General features: G+C 38.0%; 1 protein-coding gene and 1 long non-coding RNA gene across 5 annotated transcripts in view; one reads left to right on the top strand and one right to left on the bottom strand.

Moving 5' to 3' along the window:
* LOC138106893 (uncharacterized) overlaps positions 1–9205 on the bottom strand; it is a 38168-nt gene extending 28963 nt beyond the window's left edge. The window contains exon 1 of the long non-coding RNA XR_011149185.1: positions 8752–9205. This is a non-coding gene — a long non-coding RNA (uncharacterized lncRNA). The remainder of the gene's footprint in view (positions 1–8751) is intronic.
* Positions 1–19630, top strand: part of GMDS (GDP-mannose 4,6-dehydratase) — a 424030-nt gene that overhangs the window by 118552 nt on the left and 285848 nt on the right. The window lies entirely within an intron of this gene.

Raw genomic sequence — 19630 nt, 5'->3', positions numbered from 1 at the left:
TTTGCAAATGTGCAATATTGAGTTTCTGCAGAGGTATTCTCACTGTGGTATGATAATCTTGCTCTGGCTTTAAGAAAAAAGCACAGATTTGAAATGGAATAGTGCAAATTTCAGAGCAGGAAGCCAAGAGATGTATGTTTTTATATGGATTCTGGCCAATGTCAATTGCATAAGAGCAGTAATCTGGGGTGTGACTTGGGTATCAGTTTTGTTACACATTCAAACTGTTTCTGAATCTTATTTATTTTTTTTTCAATTGTTGGAGTTTTCCCAAATGTAACAAAGCCAAGTAATTCATAGTCTCTCCATATTCTTTGCCAGTAACTGAAACATGTATCAGAATTAAAAGGCTGGCATAAGGCTGATTTATTTTTTATTTTTGTTTGGGTTGTTTTTCTCACCTTAAAAAGGATTCTGCCTGGGATTTCCCTTAGAAAGGAAGGAGAAAAACCTTTCATGCTTGGGATGCATTACTAACAATCCATGTTATTGTTTTCTGGAAAAGCATCTCCCTGCACTGAGGTAAAGTTAGTTTTAAACTGCACTGGGATTGGGGTCAGTATAAACTGGCAGCCTAATACTGTTGTATCCTGCAAATATTTTCTTTTCATGACTAAATATGATAGTTTCAGGGCTGTGACTTATTTATTTGTATGTATATTTCTGACAGAAAATTTTGTTATCTTAATTGAGATAATTACTTATTTTTGTTGTAATTACAGGATTCCACTTTTTACAGGCATTTAATATAAATTGGAGGATTTTAATTACTGAGGAAGGTTAAGTGTCATAAAATGTAAACAAGGATATTCCTCACTTTTCAATAATTTTAAACTTTCACAAAGTTGTTTCATTCCTCTCCAAGCTGCTGTTTTCTGTATAATAATAATTTTTGGGGGAAGTTTAAATCAGCTGCTGTATGGTTGATAAAAGGAAAAGTCAAAGGAACCTTTGTATTATAATGGCATTTATTGAAAAAGTTGGGAAAAATGTACCCAATTCCTTTCCTGGAAGCCCTAAGCCTGTCTCATGGAGCATCTGAGTTCCGACTGTTCCTGATTGCCAGTCCAGGGCAATAATGTTCTCCACATTTTTCCCTCTCCTGCTGAGTCCTACATTGTCCCTTGGTGATCTGAGGAAGGAGAGGGAGCAATGGAGATGATGGTGATACTGGAATTCCTGCAGAACAATGACAGCCAGCTACTGGGAAGCTGAAGGAAGAATGTAAATTTTAATGGAGTGCAGGATGAAAGCACCTGCATCATGATGTGGGGAGGATGGAGACTGTGTGCAGGCATGCTGTGCTCTGAAGACCACCACTGTGTAGTCATCTGGTCAGCAGTAGGGATGAGGGGAACAGGAAAATATCTGTGCAGAGAGGTGGTGATGCTGTGCATGGTGCCCTGGTTATATCCAGCTCATCTATTTGATTCCTCATAGTTGTGCCAAGGTGTGAGGACCTGGTGGGATGCTGTGAGACATCACCTCTGCTAATAAAACTTCCATTAATACTAAGGAAGAGTCCCCACCTCTTGGTGGTTTGAATGTTTCAGGAACAGTGGTTCAAATAGTTGGAACTGGGAACAGGAAGAGCGGGATGGCAGTCATTTTCCAAGTGAAAAGAGGTACACAGATGTTATTCTGGTTTAGTTAGACTAAAACCAGATATTCCTCCTTTAACCTATTCACTCCGCAGGCTTCAACAGGCACATTGGTTTGCAGATACTGTCACCTTTTACTTAGGTCTGCTTGAGTTTGGGCTTTGTTTGATGAGATTTTGGAAACTCTTTTTATGGGCCAGTGCGATACTCAAGCTTGTTAATTATAAGCAAGTGCTAGCATTTGGAAAGTTTTAAAACTCAGCAAGGATAGGTTTTTGGTAGGATCAGCAAATCTACATTCCTGGCCTGAAACCCACATACTCATATCTTGTTGCTGCTACTTGTAATTCTGTAGGCTATGCAGCTTTTCTAGAATGGCTGTAGTTTAGAATTACATTGGGGAAAAGTTTTCCTAGCTTTGATTTTGCAAAAAACCTGAGCTATATCTTAAGATAAACTTGAGAAAAACAAAGCAGAAACCCCCACAGTCTTAAGTAGAATGCAAATATGGAAAATACTGGCTTCACAAATGGTTAATGTCTGACAAAACCAGCTGAAGACAAAACCTGACAATAGAGCATATGAGGCAATCCTGTGTCTTTGTGTGAATGAGGGCACACTGGTGGTATGATAAGAGGTGGTGTGATTTCTAATTAGTTTCTGAGTTTTAGCAGCTGAAACACTGTTTCAGGAGGAAACTTCTTTCCCTGTGGCCAGATTTGGTAAAAATAATCGTAATTCCGTGGAAGTTAGGTGGGTGAGTACCCTGGAGGATCTAGAATCTAGACTTGAATAATGAAATAGGTAATTATGATATGCTGTAATAGCATTATTAATCTTCAAATTTATTTTCCTCATGAGTAATACATGTAAGTAAGGTTACGATTTTTTTCTCCATGGTTCTTGGCATACAGTTTTTCTGTCTAAAATGGCTTAAAACATTTGCTTTGACAGCATCTTCAGCTCAGATTGAGTTCCGTGTGTTTATTAGACTCAGTTGTGAAGTTTCAGAGAAATTTCTGACAAGCTGATGTTTTCAGAAGACCAAAAGTGTTGCTGCTTGAGACATTACAAAGTCAGTATTCATTATCTTGGAACTGATCTGGCATCACTGAAAGAAGTGTTATTTTTGCTGTTTGTAGGTACATAATTCCTTCTTTTCTTCATAGCTTACTTTGCATCTTTCGTCAATTCTTGTAAAGACGTGAAATAAGATTTATCTTTATTACACAGATAGTCTGTCCTTGGGGATATTTAGAACATGCCTGTGGGTGACCTGATAGGAGTTGGTCCTGCTCTCAAAATATTACAGGTCTTTTCCAACCTCTATTATTCTATCATTGATGCAGTGGAAATTTTATACACAAACATGCACAGACCCTTAGTTCTACATGAAGGATTAAGAGTGTAACAAAGAGCTTAATCATTAATTGGACTGAAGAAACAGAAAGAATGTGGGCAGTGGAGTTACTCTATAGTGGGTACATGAGTCAAACGTACTTGAAGGGAGGAGATCTTGGTTCTGCTGATGTCATAATTTTTTTCTAATTTGTCCAAAAATTACAGATTTCTATGAAGTTCAAAGCATAAAATTAAATTTAAAATAGTTCAAAATCAGAAATGAAGTGTGAAGAAATTAAGTATAATAATATATCTTCTCAGAGTATGCTATGTATGCATTTCAGTAGAAGCAAAAATGAATATATTTAGTGAATTTTGTGTCTGCTTTGTGGACTGGACAAGCTTTTTTTTGCTCCTTTTGCATTGTGTGCTTCCTTTGCATAAGATCAAAAAGAGGCAACTAGGGAAGATAATATTTCAAAGGTAGAATTACAGTTATTTAATTTTACTTAAATTTTAATTATATGTAGCTGTATCTTTCATAATGTATGAAAAACTTCATTTTCTACATAACTCATCTGATTGCATGTGTTCATTAAGAGCATATGATATTTTTTTCTCCAAGTCTTAATTCCAGAAATCCCATCAGACATCCCAACAGTCACAATCCTGGCACATTATTTGTTGAGAGTGTCTCTAGGTAGGTCTTTAGAGCTTTTACACAATCTCTGCACACTATTCTTAATTTGCTTCTAATTCCATTAAATATGTTCTAAGCTGCAACATAGTTTTGTGTTATAAAGATGCTATGAAAAAATGGACTAAAATCCTCATTCTGTTGTTTTTGGTCCTGGTTTGCTACTTATTTCTTCAGTAGTTATTGCAGTAGTAAAACCTATTCTTGTCAGAATAAGCAGGCAGGTAGCTTGTCTTTGGCTGTTGGAGCAGAAAGCTGGGTTTGAGTGTAGGGAGGCTTGTCTTGCAAGATGATGTGTGGCGGGCAGCTTTCACACCCAAGCGTAATATTGTCATCAATGAAAGCTTCAAACTTCAGAACTAGGAGCTGAAAGGTGTGTGTTCCACTAGCATGATGGAAAACCTGCTTTGTAGCATGTCTTGCTTTTTTGTGTAATGCAATATGGGCTGAGATGGCTGTTAAAATACATTTTTACAGAAATATGTAGCCTTCTTGAGAGCTGAATTTTTGCTTACTTCAGTGGTTTATCCCACCAAATTTATTAAATAGTGAGTTGGCAAATATTTGGAGATTCAATTTCTGCTTAACCCCTTCCCATGCAATATTATTTTAGTTGGTGGGAGTTAGAAGAGGACAGACATTGCAATTGTGTGGGTCGTGTTTTCTGTTGTGGTTTTTTGTTTGGTTGTTTTTTAAAATCTCCTCTGGTGGCACAGCAATTAGAGTTTTCTGTAGTCCTCTAGTTTTGAGTTATCCAATCTTTTAGTTGGTTTTTGTTTGTTGGGGTTTTTTTTTTAATAGTAAAGTGAGCATTTGCATTTTATGTTTAAGAAAGAGTATGCTTGTGTGGGACAGCTTTTTTTCCTGCAGCACATGCAACTCCTAACTCTGTGGAAGGAGCTTAATAAGTTTGATAGCAGAATGACTGTTGTCCAAGAAAACAAATCTTATAAGAAAACTGTCCAATAAGAACAAGACATAAATCTGGTCAAGTGCATTGCTGGTCACCCTGTTTCTCTTAAGTTACAGGACTACCTTTCAAATCTGTGAGGGACCTCTGCTTCGTTCCATTGTTAATACGTCCTCAGGGCTTTGCTTCTCACAGTGTCTAATCCTTGAAGCTTCAAGTCCATGCTTTCTGTGCTTCCCTTAGGGTGCTTGGACTACTCTCTGTGATCTAGATACTGGAATATTCCCCTGAATTATGTGGTGTGACTTATTAGTAAATCTAAGTCCAGTCCAATGTCTTGATGACTCAATGAACTGTGATGACTCAAAAGGAGATCTAATTTGGGTTTTCTGGGCCTCTTCTAGATACTTAACATGTTTGTATTTGTAAGGAAAAAGATCTGTCTTCTGTTTTTTGCCCTTCAATAACTATGGTATTTTTTGTAAAAAGCTGAAGTTTTCATGATCACAAGTTGTTTGATATGAGTAGTTCAGGAGGTCACAGGCATAACCAGTTCACAGCAGCCAGAGAACAGAGTTCCTAAAAAAAAGATTTGGTTTTGCCAGTAATGGGTATCTCTGTCCTTCCTTTGTGTTTCCACAAGTGAATATCAGTCTCTAGTAGGACCTTAGTGTCATTCCCCTGCTCAGTCTTTTCCACTTTACCCCAGTGATACAAGAGCTGCATGACAGCAAGAATTTTCTTCTCTCAGTAGCAGGATTTTGGTGGTCCCTCCCATCTGGTCTGCCCACTTCAGCTGTTTCAAGAACAGCACAGCATCCTGCCTGCTAATATGATCAGTCCTATAAGCAGCTGGTGAGGCCCTTCATTACTTGTTATACAATAAAATACAGGACAGTTTGTTAGGCCTCATTCCTGGCTTGCAAAATGCAAATTTGCCCCTGACCTAGAATTAAAAATCTTACTTGAAACAAGAAACAGGTGGCACTTGACAAGAAGCCAGAGTACAGTTTAGGGTCTGGAGACACAGGCACCACCCATCCTAGATGATCGGAGTATTCAGAACCTTCAGTATACGTACTGCCAGCTGTGCAGTAAGACCTCTGTTACTCTGTGCAATATAAAATTGATTCTATCAGTTGTCTGACTTTAATAACAATAATCAGTTCACTGGGGATTTATTTTGCCTAAATAAACAGAGAGATTTCAAATTAGTCCTATACGTAGTCCATTCTCGTCAGATTTTTGTTCTATTCTGGTGCAAAAAGGAAAAAAAAAAAACCACAAACTCAACCACTTTTTGGTTTTGCTGTACCAAGTTTTTAATTAAGGCAATTAAGAAAGCTTAGGAAGTAAAATGGTTGAGCACTCCCTTTTCTTGGTAAGAACACAATAAAACAAACACTGTAACATTTCTGATTGTTAGCACCATATGCTTTTAGTTAAAGTATAGTGAGCACTGTTATTTTTCTGCTCTTCACTTGCACTTCTACCTAGATTTCTTAAAAATTAACTTGCTTTATACTAACAAAAACTTCTGGCTAGCTACTAATTGTGAAGAGGGTGTCTTGTAGTATTTTTCCTTTATGTAATTCCTAACTGGCTTTTCAGAATTCTACCTGCATTTCTGTATTCCCTGTCTAGTAATCCCTTTGCAAGTGTTCTAAATGTAGATATTTAGAAATTACTTGTTTGATTAAATGCAGGCAGAAAAATGACTTCTGATTGATTTGATCAGACAGTGGTATGTCAAAAGGCTAAGAAAAAAATCCTTTAATTTTCTTAAAAACGTGCATCCACAGAACTATTAAAACTTTCTGAAACAGTTCCTGCTGGTTTTGTGTTACTCTTACCTCTGTACAATATTCAGCACTAGCAGCAGAAAATCTAATGTTAAGTTAAATGATTTTGTAAGAGCATACATCTGGAGAAGCTTTAATTTTTTATCTAGGAATATGTCTTACTCCGCATGTAGGCTAACATGCATGTCGATGCAAAGACAGATGAGTAACTGTATAACCCACTTTAACCCACTGTTAAAGCAATAGTGGGTTCCTTTGGGATCAAGCAGCAATGGTTAGGCAATTTATTTCTTCAGTTTTCAAAGGATTTGAGTGCCAGAGCTACGAAGACCAGGATATTGTGGGAGAAAAAATATTCAGTGTGCCATTGTGTATCTCTAGTACAGCATTCTTTCAGCCTTTTTATGTAGGTAATGATGTATTTATATGTATCTCCCTACTTCTAATTAACTGAAATTTTATGTTATTGTATTGGAAGGATAGACACCCTATATTAATTTGTATGTGTGTAGGTGTGTAGGAACTGTTTAGACAAATTAGATGCTAAGAGAAGGATATCTTTTATTAGTGGAATTTTTTTATATCAGCTACAGATTATGAACATATTTATAAATTTTAAGATTTGTGAAAAGGGAAGTAGGGGTATTTTGTACGTCTGCATGACATCTGTACTTAACTAATGATTTTATTAGTGCTTAGCTGAAGATCAGAAATTAATCCCAAGAAATCTTTTTTTTCCTTTGAATTATTTTCTGTTAATAAAAAACCAAGAAAAAATTATGCCTACATGTTTCTTGCTTATAGTTGGTCCCGTCATACTTTTTCAAATACAAACCTTTTTTTAATGCTACACCATTACTAACATTTTGAATAGAAGAAAATACTTTGATAAAACATTGAAGTAAGGGAGGCTTTATAGCAGTTTTCTGGATTTATTTCCCATAGGTACAGGATATTGCTTTGACATATCAAAGAATTGGTTCTGCTGCAATCAGAAGGCGTGTGTGCTAAAAGTAACCAGGGATGGGTTGGTAAAATACAAATGGAGAGGGCTGTGCAAGAGATTTAGGTTGCTTCCACAAAACAAGTCTTACATTCATTCCTGAAAGTCTCAGTCCTGGCTCTTTTGCTAGCTTTCACCAGTATGGCTTGCTTATCAAAGCACTTTATCAGTGGGAAAGGGATGTGGGTTAACCACTTCACTCAACTTGAACTTCCCAGCTAGCAGTCTGTCACCCAACAGCTGTTTTTCAGTACATACACTATGTGCTATGGTGCTGATTCAGAACTCATGACAAGAACAGCATTGTACTATGGGGTTTGTTCACATTTGGGGTTCGTTTCCTATAAGCTTTAAGAGAAAAGAATCCAAGCACAACTTCAATGTTCTGCTTTTTTTTTTTTTAAATAAAAAAAGCTGTTTTCCCCATTACAGCTAAGCATGTGTGTATGTGTACACATTTAATATATGCAAAATACATGGACTGGACTTCACAGCACTGGTACGGGGATTTTTGCTTGCTGGTAAAACCCTAGCCCTTGCCATCTCCTCTTTCTGGGCAGCATCAGCATATTTGTTTCAAGTGCTAATATAGCAGACCAGATCAATCAGTCTTTCTGTGAGTGGTATATCCTTAACATAAATATGGGCTGTGAATGCATGTGCTTGCATTTCTATTTATTTCCATTCTATTTTTTAATGTGGTTATGTAGGAAATAGAAATAGATTCAAAGGTAGACTGAGTTTGAACAATTTTTGAGGGGCACGTTCAGAGCACTTTTAGGGTGGGGAAACTAATTTCTGTCAATGTTTGCTCTCTTACTTAAGCAGGAGTTAAATATCTAGCTTTCATGGGGGTGAACCTAACCCTTTGGAAATGCACTGAATTTGCGGGGCGCTGTGGAGAAAGACTTAAAACCATGCCTGCTCTGCAGAATTCTAGTGCAATGGTGAGAATGCTGAGCTTCCCACAAGCTGCTGCTGAGCCTGGAGACCCCAGAAAACAGAGGTCCAGTGTGGGGGAGGCAGGGGGTTGGCACAGCAAACCTAAACCCAAGTATCTGGAAACCTGTGGGGTGGCAGGGTAGATTAACAGACCACCCAGTAGTTAAGAGGGTCTTGGGTGGATTAAAAACCAGATGAATAGCAAAGGGTTTCTTTAGTTTTTTGCTAGAGGGAGGTGTTTGGGATGCAAGTGGGCATTGGGTATTTATTAATCACCTCTTGTATTAGCTAGAGGTTAATACAGAAGGATAGTTTCCAAGCAAAGTTCATGTTACTTGCTGAAAATACCTGCTTCATTCTCAGTGGGTGCCCACAGCACTGGGGGTCTTCACTAGAGTGAGGGTTGGTGTGTTGCCCTGGCCCCTGCTGCCCCACTCCCCACTCCTCCCCCTTACCTCGTACACTGGCCGTGAGCTCGTAAATGCTCTGTAAAACTTCCAAGCTGCCCCAGTCCTCAGGAGATTAATAATTGGAGAAGGCAAGTGGCAGGAGTGGAATGCTGTTCTGCCAGGACGAATCCCACCAGGATGGTGATGAAGCCAGGTTTGGCTCCAGTGTCCCTCTGAAGCTTGTCAGGCTTTCATGTCTGCTGGGTGAAGTTTGCTGGCTGACTGCTGATTTTTGGCACGCTCCAGAGTAATGCTTCACCTTGCAGACCATAGGAGCCCAGGAGAAGATTATCCCTGCACCATTGTGAGTGTTTTGGATATCATGATACTGCAGTCTTCTGAACACCTTCTGTTTGGTCACCTTGATGGCAAAGCTAAGCTAAGTCTCAGACTGTAGTTCACAGCTCCTCCTAGAACAATATTATGATGACTTTCCAAAACTGCTTTTCTACGTGAGGAAAATTTGTCATCAGAATGGTTTTCCTGGGGATAGAGGAAGAGGAGGGAGTGTTAAATGTTCAACTTGTGCAGAATTTCAGCATTTGCATGGGATACAAATGAAGTCTAAAAGAATTTACTCTGGTTTACTTTGTAAGGACTATGAGAAATCCTGTTAATGAGTTATGTATCAGTCTTTGAACTTGTGCAAATGAATTCTGTTACCAGACAGTGTTTTCATTCCTTTCCTTGAACATAGCAAATTAATAAGAAATGTGGAAGAGTGGAGAACTTTAATTTTAGTACTGATTATTTGATCTAAGTATAATAAATAACATTCTTTTAACGTCTTAGTTCCAGAAGACTTCCAAAGAAGCACCTGCAATGTTAATTTCATATTAATCCAAGGAACTCATCTGAACTATTTCATACAATTCTTTATAAACCTTGTATCCTACAAGATGGAGAAGAATGTGCAAAAATGTTTAAACCAGCTTGAAAGAGTTATTGAGGCTATCAGTGACTAAATCTGAACAGGATGGATTTACACAGCTACAATGGAAATACTTTGCAAGATTTTTTTCCTAGGATACAATACTATACAACCAGTACTCAAAAAAGGGCCCAGGCATCTCTGATTATTGAGGTACCTCTTACCTGAAAGATGTTACATCTGCTGGCAAGTTTCTACCTAGATACTTCCTGAAATATTGCTTCAATACAGATTATTTTTCCCACTGTAACTTCTCAGAGTTTTTGTGGAATATCCCCCACAATATCCCTCATCCAGGTACTGGTGTGGCGTAACTGCTGCAGGAGATGTGACTGGACAGCCCTTGCAAGGAAGTGGTCTAAGCAGTACTTGAAAGCAGCTGTGCTATGGTAATTTTTGCTATCTATGACTGATTTAAAGGGCTTCACATAGTTATCAACAATATACATTAATTTAGTATGCTTTTAAATTGATGGAGGTGTTCAATTTAATTCTTATCAATTGTATGGACCAGGAGAAATAGTTACCCAGGGTGAGTTGCTAGCAGCCCTCATGCCAAAGGGAGGTCACTTTCTGTGGATTGTTCTACTGCTCTTTATTTCAGGTGCTCAAACGCATTTTACAAAAGCAGGAGGAGATAACCATGAGGCAGGTGAATATTGTCAGTTCAGAGGAACAAAGTGTTCAAAAGTTAGGAAAAGCAGGAAGAACAAAGAATTATATTTTTTTACAATCGAATCCAGATGGTTTGATGTTCCAGACAGGTGTAGTGGTTTGAATGTGGGGATTTCCTTTCTCCATTGCACTCTCAAATTTATGTTTGATTTGGTGGTCCATGTGTTTCATGAGTTTGATGCACATATAACTAACTCTAGCTAATTATTTTATAAAAGTTTCATTTACACTAGATACACATATAATATAAATAAAACTGACAGATATCCTAGACTTTGAAATAGAACCATAAAGGAAAATATCCCAGTTGGTCACCAAATGGGGAGTCTAGACAAAAGGGCATTAAGACAGGACCATCTTCAGGTGAGTCACAACAGTCTTTCCTCCCTAGGGTGAGTCCCAGGTGGAAAACTAGAAGAAAGGGGGGCAAGGAAAAAGGATTATGCACCAGGACTCACCTCAGGAGCCAAACTCAATTTTCAAGTTCATTGTTATTTTTTAATAATGTGAAGAAGCAGCAGGGGACTTGCCATAGTGGAGATTGAGCAGGATTTTTCTACTGAGTTTCAGACTGACATGACTCCATCAGAAATTTCTGAGGAATAGAGACTGTTGGGAAGGTGAATGTACTTTTAAATAGCTATACCTTAAAGGATAAGGGCAACTCCCAATGATCAGGAGTTTTGAGTATTTGGAGTGCCAGGTGATGACCTCGGGAAGTAAGTGGGATTTTAGCAGGTTGGTACACCTTGAGTCATGGCCACTGCAGGAAAGTACAGTGATGCAACTTGGTGAACCCTGAGGTTTAGGTAAGTGACCCCTGGATCCAGAAAGTCATCCTTTCTACCTCCTTGCCCAGCAGATTGTAAATAGAGAATTTAGTTGTTTGCTGATTGTAAGATCTAGATGTAACCTGATTCTGCCTGATAATGGGTATATATTATAAATAAAATTATAGCCTGCCATTTCTTAGTCCCATGTTAACCATTTTCTCCTTTATTATGTGTGAGCTAGTAATTGGAAAGGTTTAAATCTGACAGCAAATCTTAATTTTTATGTTCCTGATAGATTCATTCATCTAATTTTGAAAGTAGTGGTAAATCCTGCATTTTTGAACAGTATTTGTGAGCTATATACATCATGCAGGAGGTTGTTCTCCAGAGTATTTAAAGCACAGGGAAATTCTTCAAGAGGGTTGATTGTCCATGATTCTGCATGCTGTATAAAGATGGCTGTGAGTGGTGGTAGATTCCTTTGGACACATGTGCTTGGATATTGCATCAATACACCTAGAGTTTTATTAACACCTTGTTAACTTAAGAGCTGTCCAGAAAAGATTAATATGTTTTTCAGAAAGGAAAATTTATTATTTAATTTTGCCCTGCTGATTTTTATTATTGACAAGTTGTGAAAGGTGGAGGTTAAACTGAAACTTTTATAAACCCCAGAGTATGACCATTAATTTCTTTTTAAAAAGCTTGTCAAAACACAACAATCTCATCTTTCTTTTTGCAGGGCAAATACATTAATAAAGTGCTTTATTCCCCAATGCATCACCAGATGTAATTTATTATAAAATATGAACTATTTTAGCTGCTAAAATATTACCCTGCAATATAACGAAACTGCTAAAAAAATTGAATTAAAATAGAGACAAAATTCTTTTTCATATTCTGTTGAATGTCAAAGGTGAGATGTGAGTGCTGCTGAAGGAAGTGGAGGTTGAATACAGAATTTCCTTTGTATCTGGAGCAGCAAACAAGCAGTGATTTGTCCAGGCCTATTGTTTCAATAATTATTGTTAACTTAAGACACGAAGGGTTGCAAAGTGCCCTTTGGAGAATCTCATTCACTTTTTTACTCCTGCAGATATGAAAGAAATTCTTTATTCAGCAGGTTACTTTTTGAAAAGAGCAGCACTACAAGCTCCACCACCTTCCCTTTAGGAAGTGCTCTCCAAACAGCCAAAGGGAAACAGAAGAACGTTTTTGCTGCTGTGACTAAATGTAGGTCTTGTTCAAGTATTTGGCTTGCTTCAATATCTACCCCCTCCTCTCCCAACTTAAAGGTTTACCTGGGCTGCAGGACAAAAATAACACCAAATTCCTCGCCAACCACTGCAGCCTTTCTTTTAGCTGCCTGGTGCTGGTTAAAGTTAGAGCTCTCCTGGAAGCAGAGGCTCTGAGACTCCATCACCTGTGCTCCTTTCACAGCACCTTTTCCTGCTACATTCTGTCTTTTGGTTGTTTCTGGTCATTTCTGCTCTTTCATTTCTTATTAGGTGCAGTTGTCGATTGATTCATCTGGCCAGTCACAAACCCACTGTTCTGTAACTTGGTTAATTTTCATTAAGATTTGCCAGTAATGTTGTGATTAGACTGTGTTGTGTCTATGTGAGATAAAGGAGTGTTGCATGTTCTCGCATTCCTGACATCCGATGCTGATAAATTTGTATCATAAAATAATCAGGACTGCCTCTGTGTTTAAAATGTCCCCAGAAAATGAAAGTCCAAATTAAAGGTGGGCCATTTGAGTGCTTCTCAATCTCAGTTTTGGTGTTATACTTGAACTCACTATCTTTTCTCCTTGCTCAACTATGTCTCAGTTGACCAGGCTTCTGGTAGAGACAAAGGTCTCTGCAGAATCTCAAATTCTACAGCACATCTTGTTCTGCTTTGGTATTTTTTTTTCCTTTTGCCTTTGATGCTTTCATGACCTTTCATCTTTCCTTCTTTACCCTTTGTCTTTGTCATCAGCTTCTTCCCTTCTGGGTTTTTTTCATTGTTCCTTCCTCCTTGGTGCTCTCTGCACCATGCCTGTGCATTATCTCTCCTTCCCAAACATTGGGTTTGGATTTCCCAACATCATCAGGTTAATTCTCACACTTTTCATCAGTGTTTTCCTCCTGGTTTGCTCACATGCTTCATCCAAAGCCGAGAGGAAAGTGTGAGGAGATCTGACCGTCCAGAGAGCAGCATGCTGAGACGTGGTCAGGAAAATGGCTTAATAACAGGACATCCCATTAAATGGAGGCAACCTGAGAAGTGTGACAGCCTTTAGAACCCTAAAAAGTTGTAATGTCTGTAGTTGCTTCTTGTATGCACACAGTTTCAGTAGCTTTCACTTCCCTTGTCTTAATGCAGGTGTAATTTCTGACAAATATTTCAAAGAATTGTCTCCAAACGTCTTCAGGAGGGAGAAAACTCCCCTCATACTTTGAAACTTATTTCCATTTTCCTTGCTTATTGGTTCCCTTCTAAATAAACTTCTAAATATATGCAATATTTATGGCATCTCTATTCATCTTTCAGTCAGCATTTAAGTGCATTACTTGTTTAGTTAAACAGGTATTTTGCTTCTTTAAATGTATTATTTATCTGACAAATCCTATTGGTTTATTTGGAACCTTTACAGCCTGAAGGGCAAACACGTATTTTGGCATGGCAATAGTTTAGAAAACATGTATTATTTACCCATTGGGAAGTAATGGGTCCTGAGGAGCCATTATGGTCCAGCTTGTAAATCCTTCTCAATTTGCATATTGTTGACCCAATAGACAGTAACAACTCTTGGGACCTGTTGTGGTCTATCCATATTCATTTGGTTGCCATACCTGTGTGCAAAGTCTGCTTGCTGGAAATCCTTATAAATACTTGATTGAAAAAAATATATACAGAAGGTTATATTTATAAATGAAATTGCTTGGTCAGTTTTAATTTCCCTCTTTCCTTCTCTCCTATAAATACCTAGAGACACTTTCAAGGAAAATTGTTTGTTTTGGAATTGCACAAGCACCCAGAAGAGCTTTATCCTGGTAATTATTTCTTTTTAAAAAACCCAAACACTTATGTAATATAATACACAGTCTGACTTCTGCTGAATATTTAAAAAAAAAAAATTTTATGCCAAGTTTCAGGCTAACAGCAAACTTTTACAGCTGAATAATAAAGATTAAACACATGAGTGTATAATGGAAATGTTGACACCTCCAAGGGTGGTGGAACAAATGATTTTTGTGTAATGAGACTTTTTCTTTTTAGAGCTAGATATTTTGAAGTCTTACTCAAACCATTTCTTTAAAACCAAAATCACTTCAGATAACATGGGAGTGTTGCGTGTGATCCAAAAAAGGTGTCACCATTGCCAGAACTGTCAGGCTCTGGCACCTGGGAAAGAGACAGCTAGTGGTATTTCTGAGTATTAGTATTCAGTGTGTGTCTGAGCCTGCACTCCTGATTTTGTTACACTTCTTTCTGCAAAGTGGGGGAAGAGGATAAATAAGGAACAATGGCCACTCTGGCATGCAGTTGTTCATAACTCCATGCCACGACAGTTTCCCTGTGCAGCTTACTAACGTTTTGAAGACTGGATGGGAAGTTTGTCTTAAAAGTGTGAAAAATGGCAATGAAAAAAAGAGGAAAAGGTTGGGTTTTGTGGTGTAAGGAGTGTAAGCCTTGTTCTTGCCAGTTACACAGAGGTGGATTTCCACTGATGTGTCCATGGATGTTTATCTTGGAAGCAGTGTTAAGAAGCATTTGTTAAGGAGCTCTTACCCTGGATGTGCCAAGTGGCTCACACAGAGAAGTGAGCAGCACCAAGAGCTGGGCCCAGCTGGGTGTGATGGTCCAAGCTGCAGGGAACAAGCCTGCCTGCTTCTCTCAACCAGCTGTAAGCCAACACTGTGCTGTGCCTGCTCAGAGTTTGGAAGGATGCCCACTTCTGCGTGGCTATGCCAGCCAGAATTTGTGGTCATCCTAGACTCTGGAGAGGGCAGGAAAAAATCATCCTTTGAAACCCAAAATGTTTTATGATGTAATAATAATAATGGATGGGAACACTGAATCCTGTCATTGTTGAAGGGTGATAGGAAACTTGATTTTTTTGCATTAATTGATAATTTTTTTTTAAAGGCAGTGACCTCACCCTTCTGCCTGAATCTGAATGTGCATGTAAAGAGATTTACATATAAAGAATGTGTGTGTGCATGTGTGTCTGTGTATATGCATGTGTGTCTGTGTATATTTTAAACTAATTACATTGATATTAGGGATTTCTGCACATTGTTACTCGTGACTTTTTTCAGTCTTAAAGCAGTTTTTCTGGAACTGTATGCATGATATGCATTCTCTTGAGCTTCAGTGGTCAAGTAATATGTGCTCACAGAAGAGTGAAATGAGACTATAGCAAAAAATTCTATACCTTCTATTTTTATTTAAAATTTGTGGTCGTATAGTCAGTCCTTGCTGCAAAGCAGAATCTGGTTTTTATTACATGTTTAAACAAATGATAGATTTTTAATGGAAAATAATAATCACTTTGTGATGGTTTATTAATCGTGAAGAGAGAAATTTGCAAATCCTTAGAAGACCTTAAGTCTGGCTAGTCTCTCTAGCTGTGAAGTTTAGCTTGAAGAAAAAAAAATATTGCAACCACTAGTTCTTGCTGCCCCAAACCACTGCCGTCGTCTCTGGCCTTACATGTAAAATCATCAGTCTGTAATTATATCTCTTGCCACAGAGTATAGTAATCAGTGTGTGTTAATCCCCATAATATATACATAAATCAGTTTAAAAAAGAGGTTGAGGACATTTATTTGCAGTCTGTTTATTTAAAATTTCTTTGCAGGTAATCCACAAGAAGATGACTCCTGCCAAAGCTGGAGAAGTCTATTGCTTTTTCTGTAGACTTTGCTTATCATTAATAGAAAGCAGCATGTGTACATCCTGCAAACTCATTTCCTTATTTAAAGTGGGCATCCTTCCTTTACTGAGATATGTTTCCTCTCTTAATACAGGACTGAGGATGAAGCCTTTGTAAGTCCTTAAAGGCACATCCCTTCCAAATGACCTTTTGTCCCATGCTAGTAAGTTGCATTGTTTAGTCGACTCCCTGCTCAGTGCAGCTACATGAGCTGTCTTTGGAAATGAAGAAAAAAAAATTCTGTGCTAATTAAATTGGGAAACATGTCACATTTTCCCATTATGAAGCATAAATGAAAGTCCAGTTGAGTGTGGTGTAGCCTGTGAGGAACTGAATTCCAGGGAGTAACTGAGCAGGGCTTATTCACACAGCTATCCAAGGACAGTTGCTACATTTGTATAGATCTTTTCCCTATAGATTTCTAAATTCTTAATAAAAATAAAATTCCATATTTATTTTCCTTTAAACCATATGACCAAGAATTGTGCAAATATATTCAACTACATATAAAATTTTACCTCTATGCTTTTTCTGTATGTAAGCACCAATATATAGTCAGGTACTACTACAACATTTCTCCTGAAAACTCAAATGCATCTTCCAGTACACGTTTATTTGCATAGATTTACTTTTCTTTATTTATGTCCTTTTATTGGATTTAAGTTTAACAGAAAATTCCTCTGTGAACTACTTGTGCTTGATTTTTCTGATAGTATCACAGATCAGTTACTGTGGAGGAGATACTAATTTCACAGGCACCGGATTTATAGCATTATTAAATTAATTGGATAGAAGTTAGATTGTAGGTAGTTTCTCTTTAATGACAGATACAGTGTTTCACTGATCAGAGATGAATGAAAATTAAATGAAAACTTGCCACCTACATTTTCCATAAATTGCCCAGCCTGCTTCTGGTGGTTTGGTTTGTCAATTTGTTATACGGGGAGTTTTTTTAGGTTTTCATTCTGTTTTTATCCTATGGAACATATCTGTAGGCAATTCATAAATACTTTCTTTTAAAAGGTTTTTACAGCGTCTCGCCTGAACTGAGACCTCAGTGTCTGCACTCAGGCCAGGTTCTCTGGAGTTGCTTGGGACTCCCAGAGCCTTCCAAGGCGAGCTGAGGATTCTTCCTGGCCTGGATTTGCTGAGATGCACATGCATGATGCCTGTCAGGAGTGATGCCATCAAGTGGACTGTTGATACCTGTGAAACATTAGAGAGTGGTAACACGAATTGGTAAATACTTTACCCTCTCCTGACTAGAGCCCAGGGAGGGGGTCTCCATAGATGCCTTGTTACTTACAGGAGAGAGGGATTCTGCTCTAGAAGGTGAATCAGGGAAAGTGCTTAATTGCCTCTTACCGAGGTTTCTTTTGTTGACTATATAGTCATAACCATTTCTACTCAGAAACCCAGCTGAAATAGTATCCTACTTTATTCTGTATAAAGCCTGGTGCTTAAGATACTTTCTGCAGAAGTGGGAAACCTGCATGGTAAAACTTCCTCATCCTAGAGGACTTCCATTCTCCACTTACCAGTGAGAATACACCAAGGTGGGAGCCACTCCAGCAGCCAAGAATTCGGGATGTTTGTTACAGGGACAAGTATGCTACAAGTGAGATGGGTGAGGTATGAAAAAAGAAGAAAATTAAATAGAAAATGGTTTCAATATGCAGTATAAAGAGAAGTTGAAAGAGAATTAATTCTTCTTATTCTTCAGGGAATAGTGAGAAACCAATGGGATTGAGAATGAAGTTTTATACCCATTGGAATGAACTGAAATGTTATAATTGAGTGCAAAGCTCTTAACCTGTTGCTTTGAGTGACTTTCCCAAACCTGCAATGGAAGTCCATGGCACAGCTGGGTCCTTGTGCCAGCCTTCCAGGACTATGTTTAAAAAAGTGAACAATGAGAATGGAAAAACATGTGCCTCCATTAAATTTGTGCAGGTTTCTCTGACTCTTGGTGGAAAAGGATGCAGTTTTGAAATGTGATTTGCTATGACCTGAGTGCTGTAAGTTCCCTGAAGTTGTTTTGTTATCAACCTGTATGTGACAAAATATATGGCTGCCTTCTTGAATGACAATGATGCACCTTTTTGAACAGCTGCCTTCTGCACACGTGGTTTGGAGGAGACCTTTCTGATTAGGTGGTTGGTGGATGATTAAGTTGTGGGTGAGATCCCGACTTGATTTGCAAGTTTTCTGTTGAAGCAGGGTCATTCCTAGAACAGGTTTGAGTGAGTGTTTGTTCTGGAATGAATTAAGATGCTGGCAGCAAAGGAAGTCTGTGTGTCCTTCTGTCCCTCCTTCATCCCCCAAGATGGTGAGACATCTTATTAGATCCTCTTTGACTAATGAGTGTGCATGTGCAAGGCCAAAACCAGCTGGCTAATGACCTTAACACTTCTGTCACCCTTTGCTTTAATGTAAAAGGAGAATAAGGAAAAAAGGCAGGGGGAAGGTTTGGTTTTTTTTCCAATTCTTAGAAGGATTTAGGATTCTTCTTTAAGACTTTTTTAATTCTTTAAGAAGGATTCATGTCTTCCATCATATGTTTAAGGGGAAAATGTTTTGAATGTTTTAATCAAACAAATTGCTATGATTTCCAAATTTGTATTGCAAGAATTCTATTTTTTAGATTTAATGTAGAAAATATTGCTATTTTTGCTTTCTGGCTCCTAAATGGAAGAGCCAACTCAGACCAGCTGGTAGCTTGCATGAGTAAAGACTATTAAATTTGACTTAGGGCTTTAGCTATTGTAGGCAGTTTGTTCAGTGTGAAGAAAACTAGAGTGTGGAATGATACTGCATTTGGATCTTATGCTGTGCATATGTATAAAAGTAATATTGATTCATTCAACAATGTAACATTACCATATGGACTTGGCTGTAAGCATGTGAAGGTTTCAGAGGAACTCACCACAAATTTAAAGATAAGAAAATTCCTGTTTTTAGAATACATATCCTTCAGAATACAAATCCAACTTATTTGAGCTGGACTTGCCAGTGCCTGCAACACAAATTTAAGTTTTTAAGGTCTTGTTCTACAGCCTGGAGAGGTCATTTCAGTGGCTTTTCCCATTTAGCTGGGGACAGCAGGGAGTAGTGCTGCTCCTTCAAGAATAGGAGCCTTGCTGTAGAGTGTATAGGATGTTGCACTCATACATGGGGTTTGAATTTGACCTACACTGATGAAAATCAGTACTTTTCGTTTTAAATGCTTCCAGGGTCCTTGTGAATGATTAGCTTAATGGTCTGGGATGTAAGAATGTAGCCAGCTGAATGTCTTGGTTTACAGAGGCTGTTCATTCTGTTGGCAAAAGAGATTTATAAATATAAGGTACATTTATGAAATAATGCATTTATTTACCAGGTGTATTGTGCTGGCTCTGAAGAAAATATTCCCTTTGATATGCATCACTTAATATTTTAATGATTCATTTAATCATGTAGAACATTGGACATTTTTATCTGAGGAAATACATACATGCTCTGATGGTTAAATTATGCATTTGTTAAAACAAAACAAAAAAGGCCACCAAACCTCTAGATATACCTTTTACCATAGGAAAG

Source organism: Aphelocoma coerulescens, chromosome 2 (genome assembly GCF_041296385.1).
Source record: "Aphelocoma coerulescens isolate FSJ_1873_10779 chromosome 2, UR_Acoe_1.0, whole genome shotgun sequence".
In the NCBI taxonomy this organism is placed as follows: Eukaryota; Metazoa; Chordata; class Aves; order Passeriformes; family Corvidae; genus Aphelocoma; species Aphelocoma coerulescens.
The sequence above is the reverse complement of the archived record's forward strand: the minus strand, read 5'-3'. Positions and strand labels throughout refer to the sequence as shown.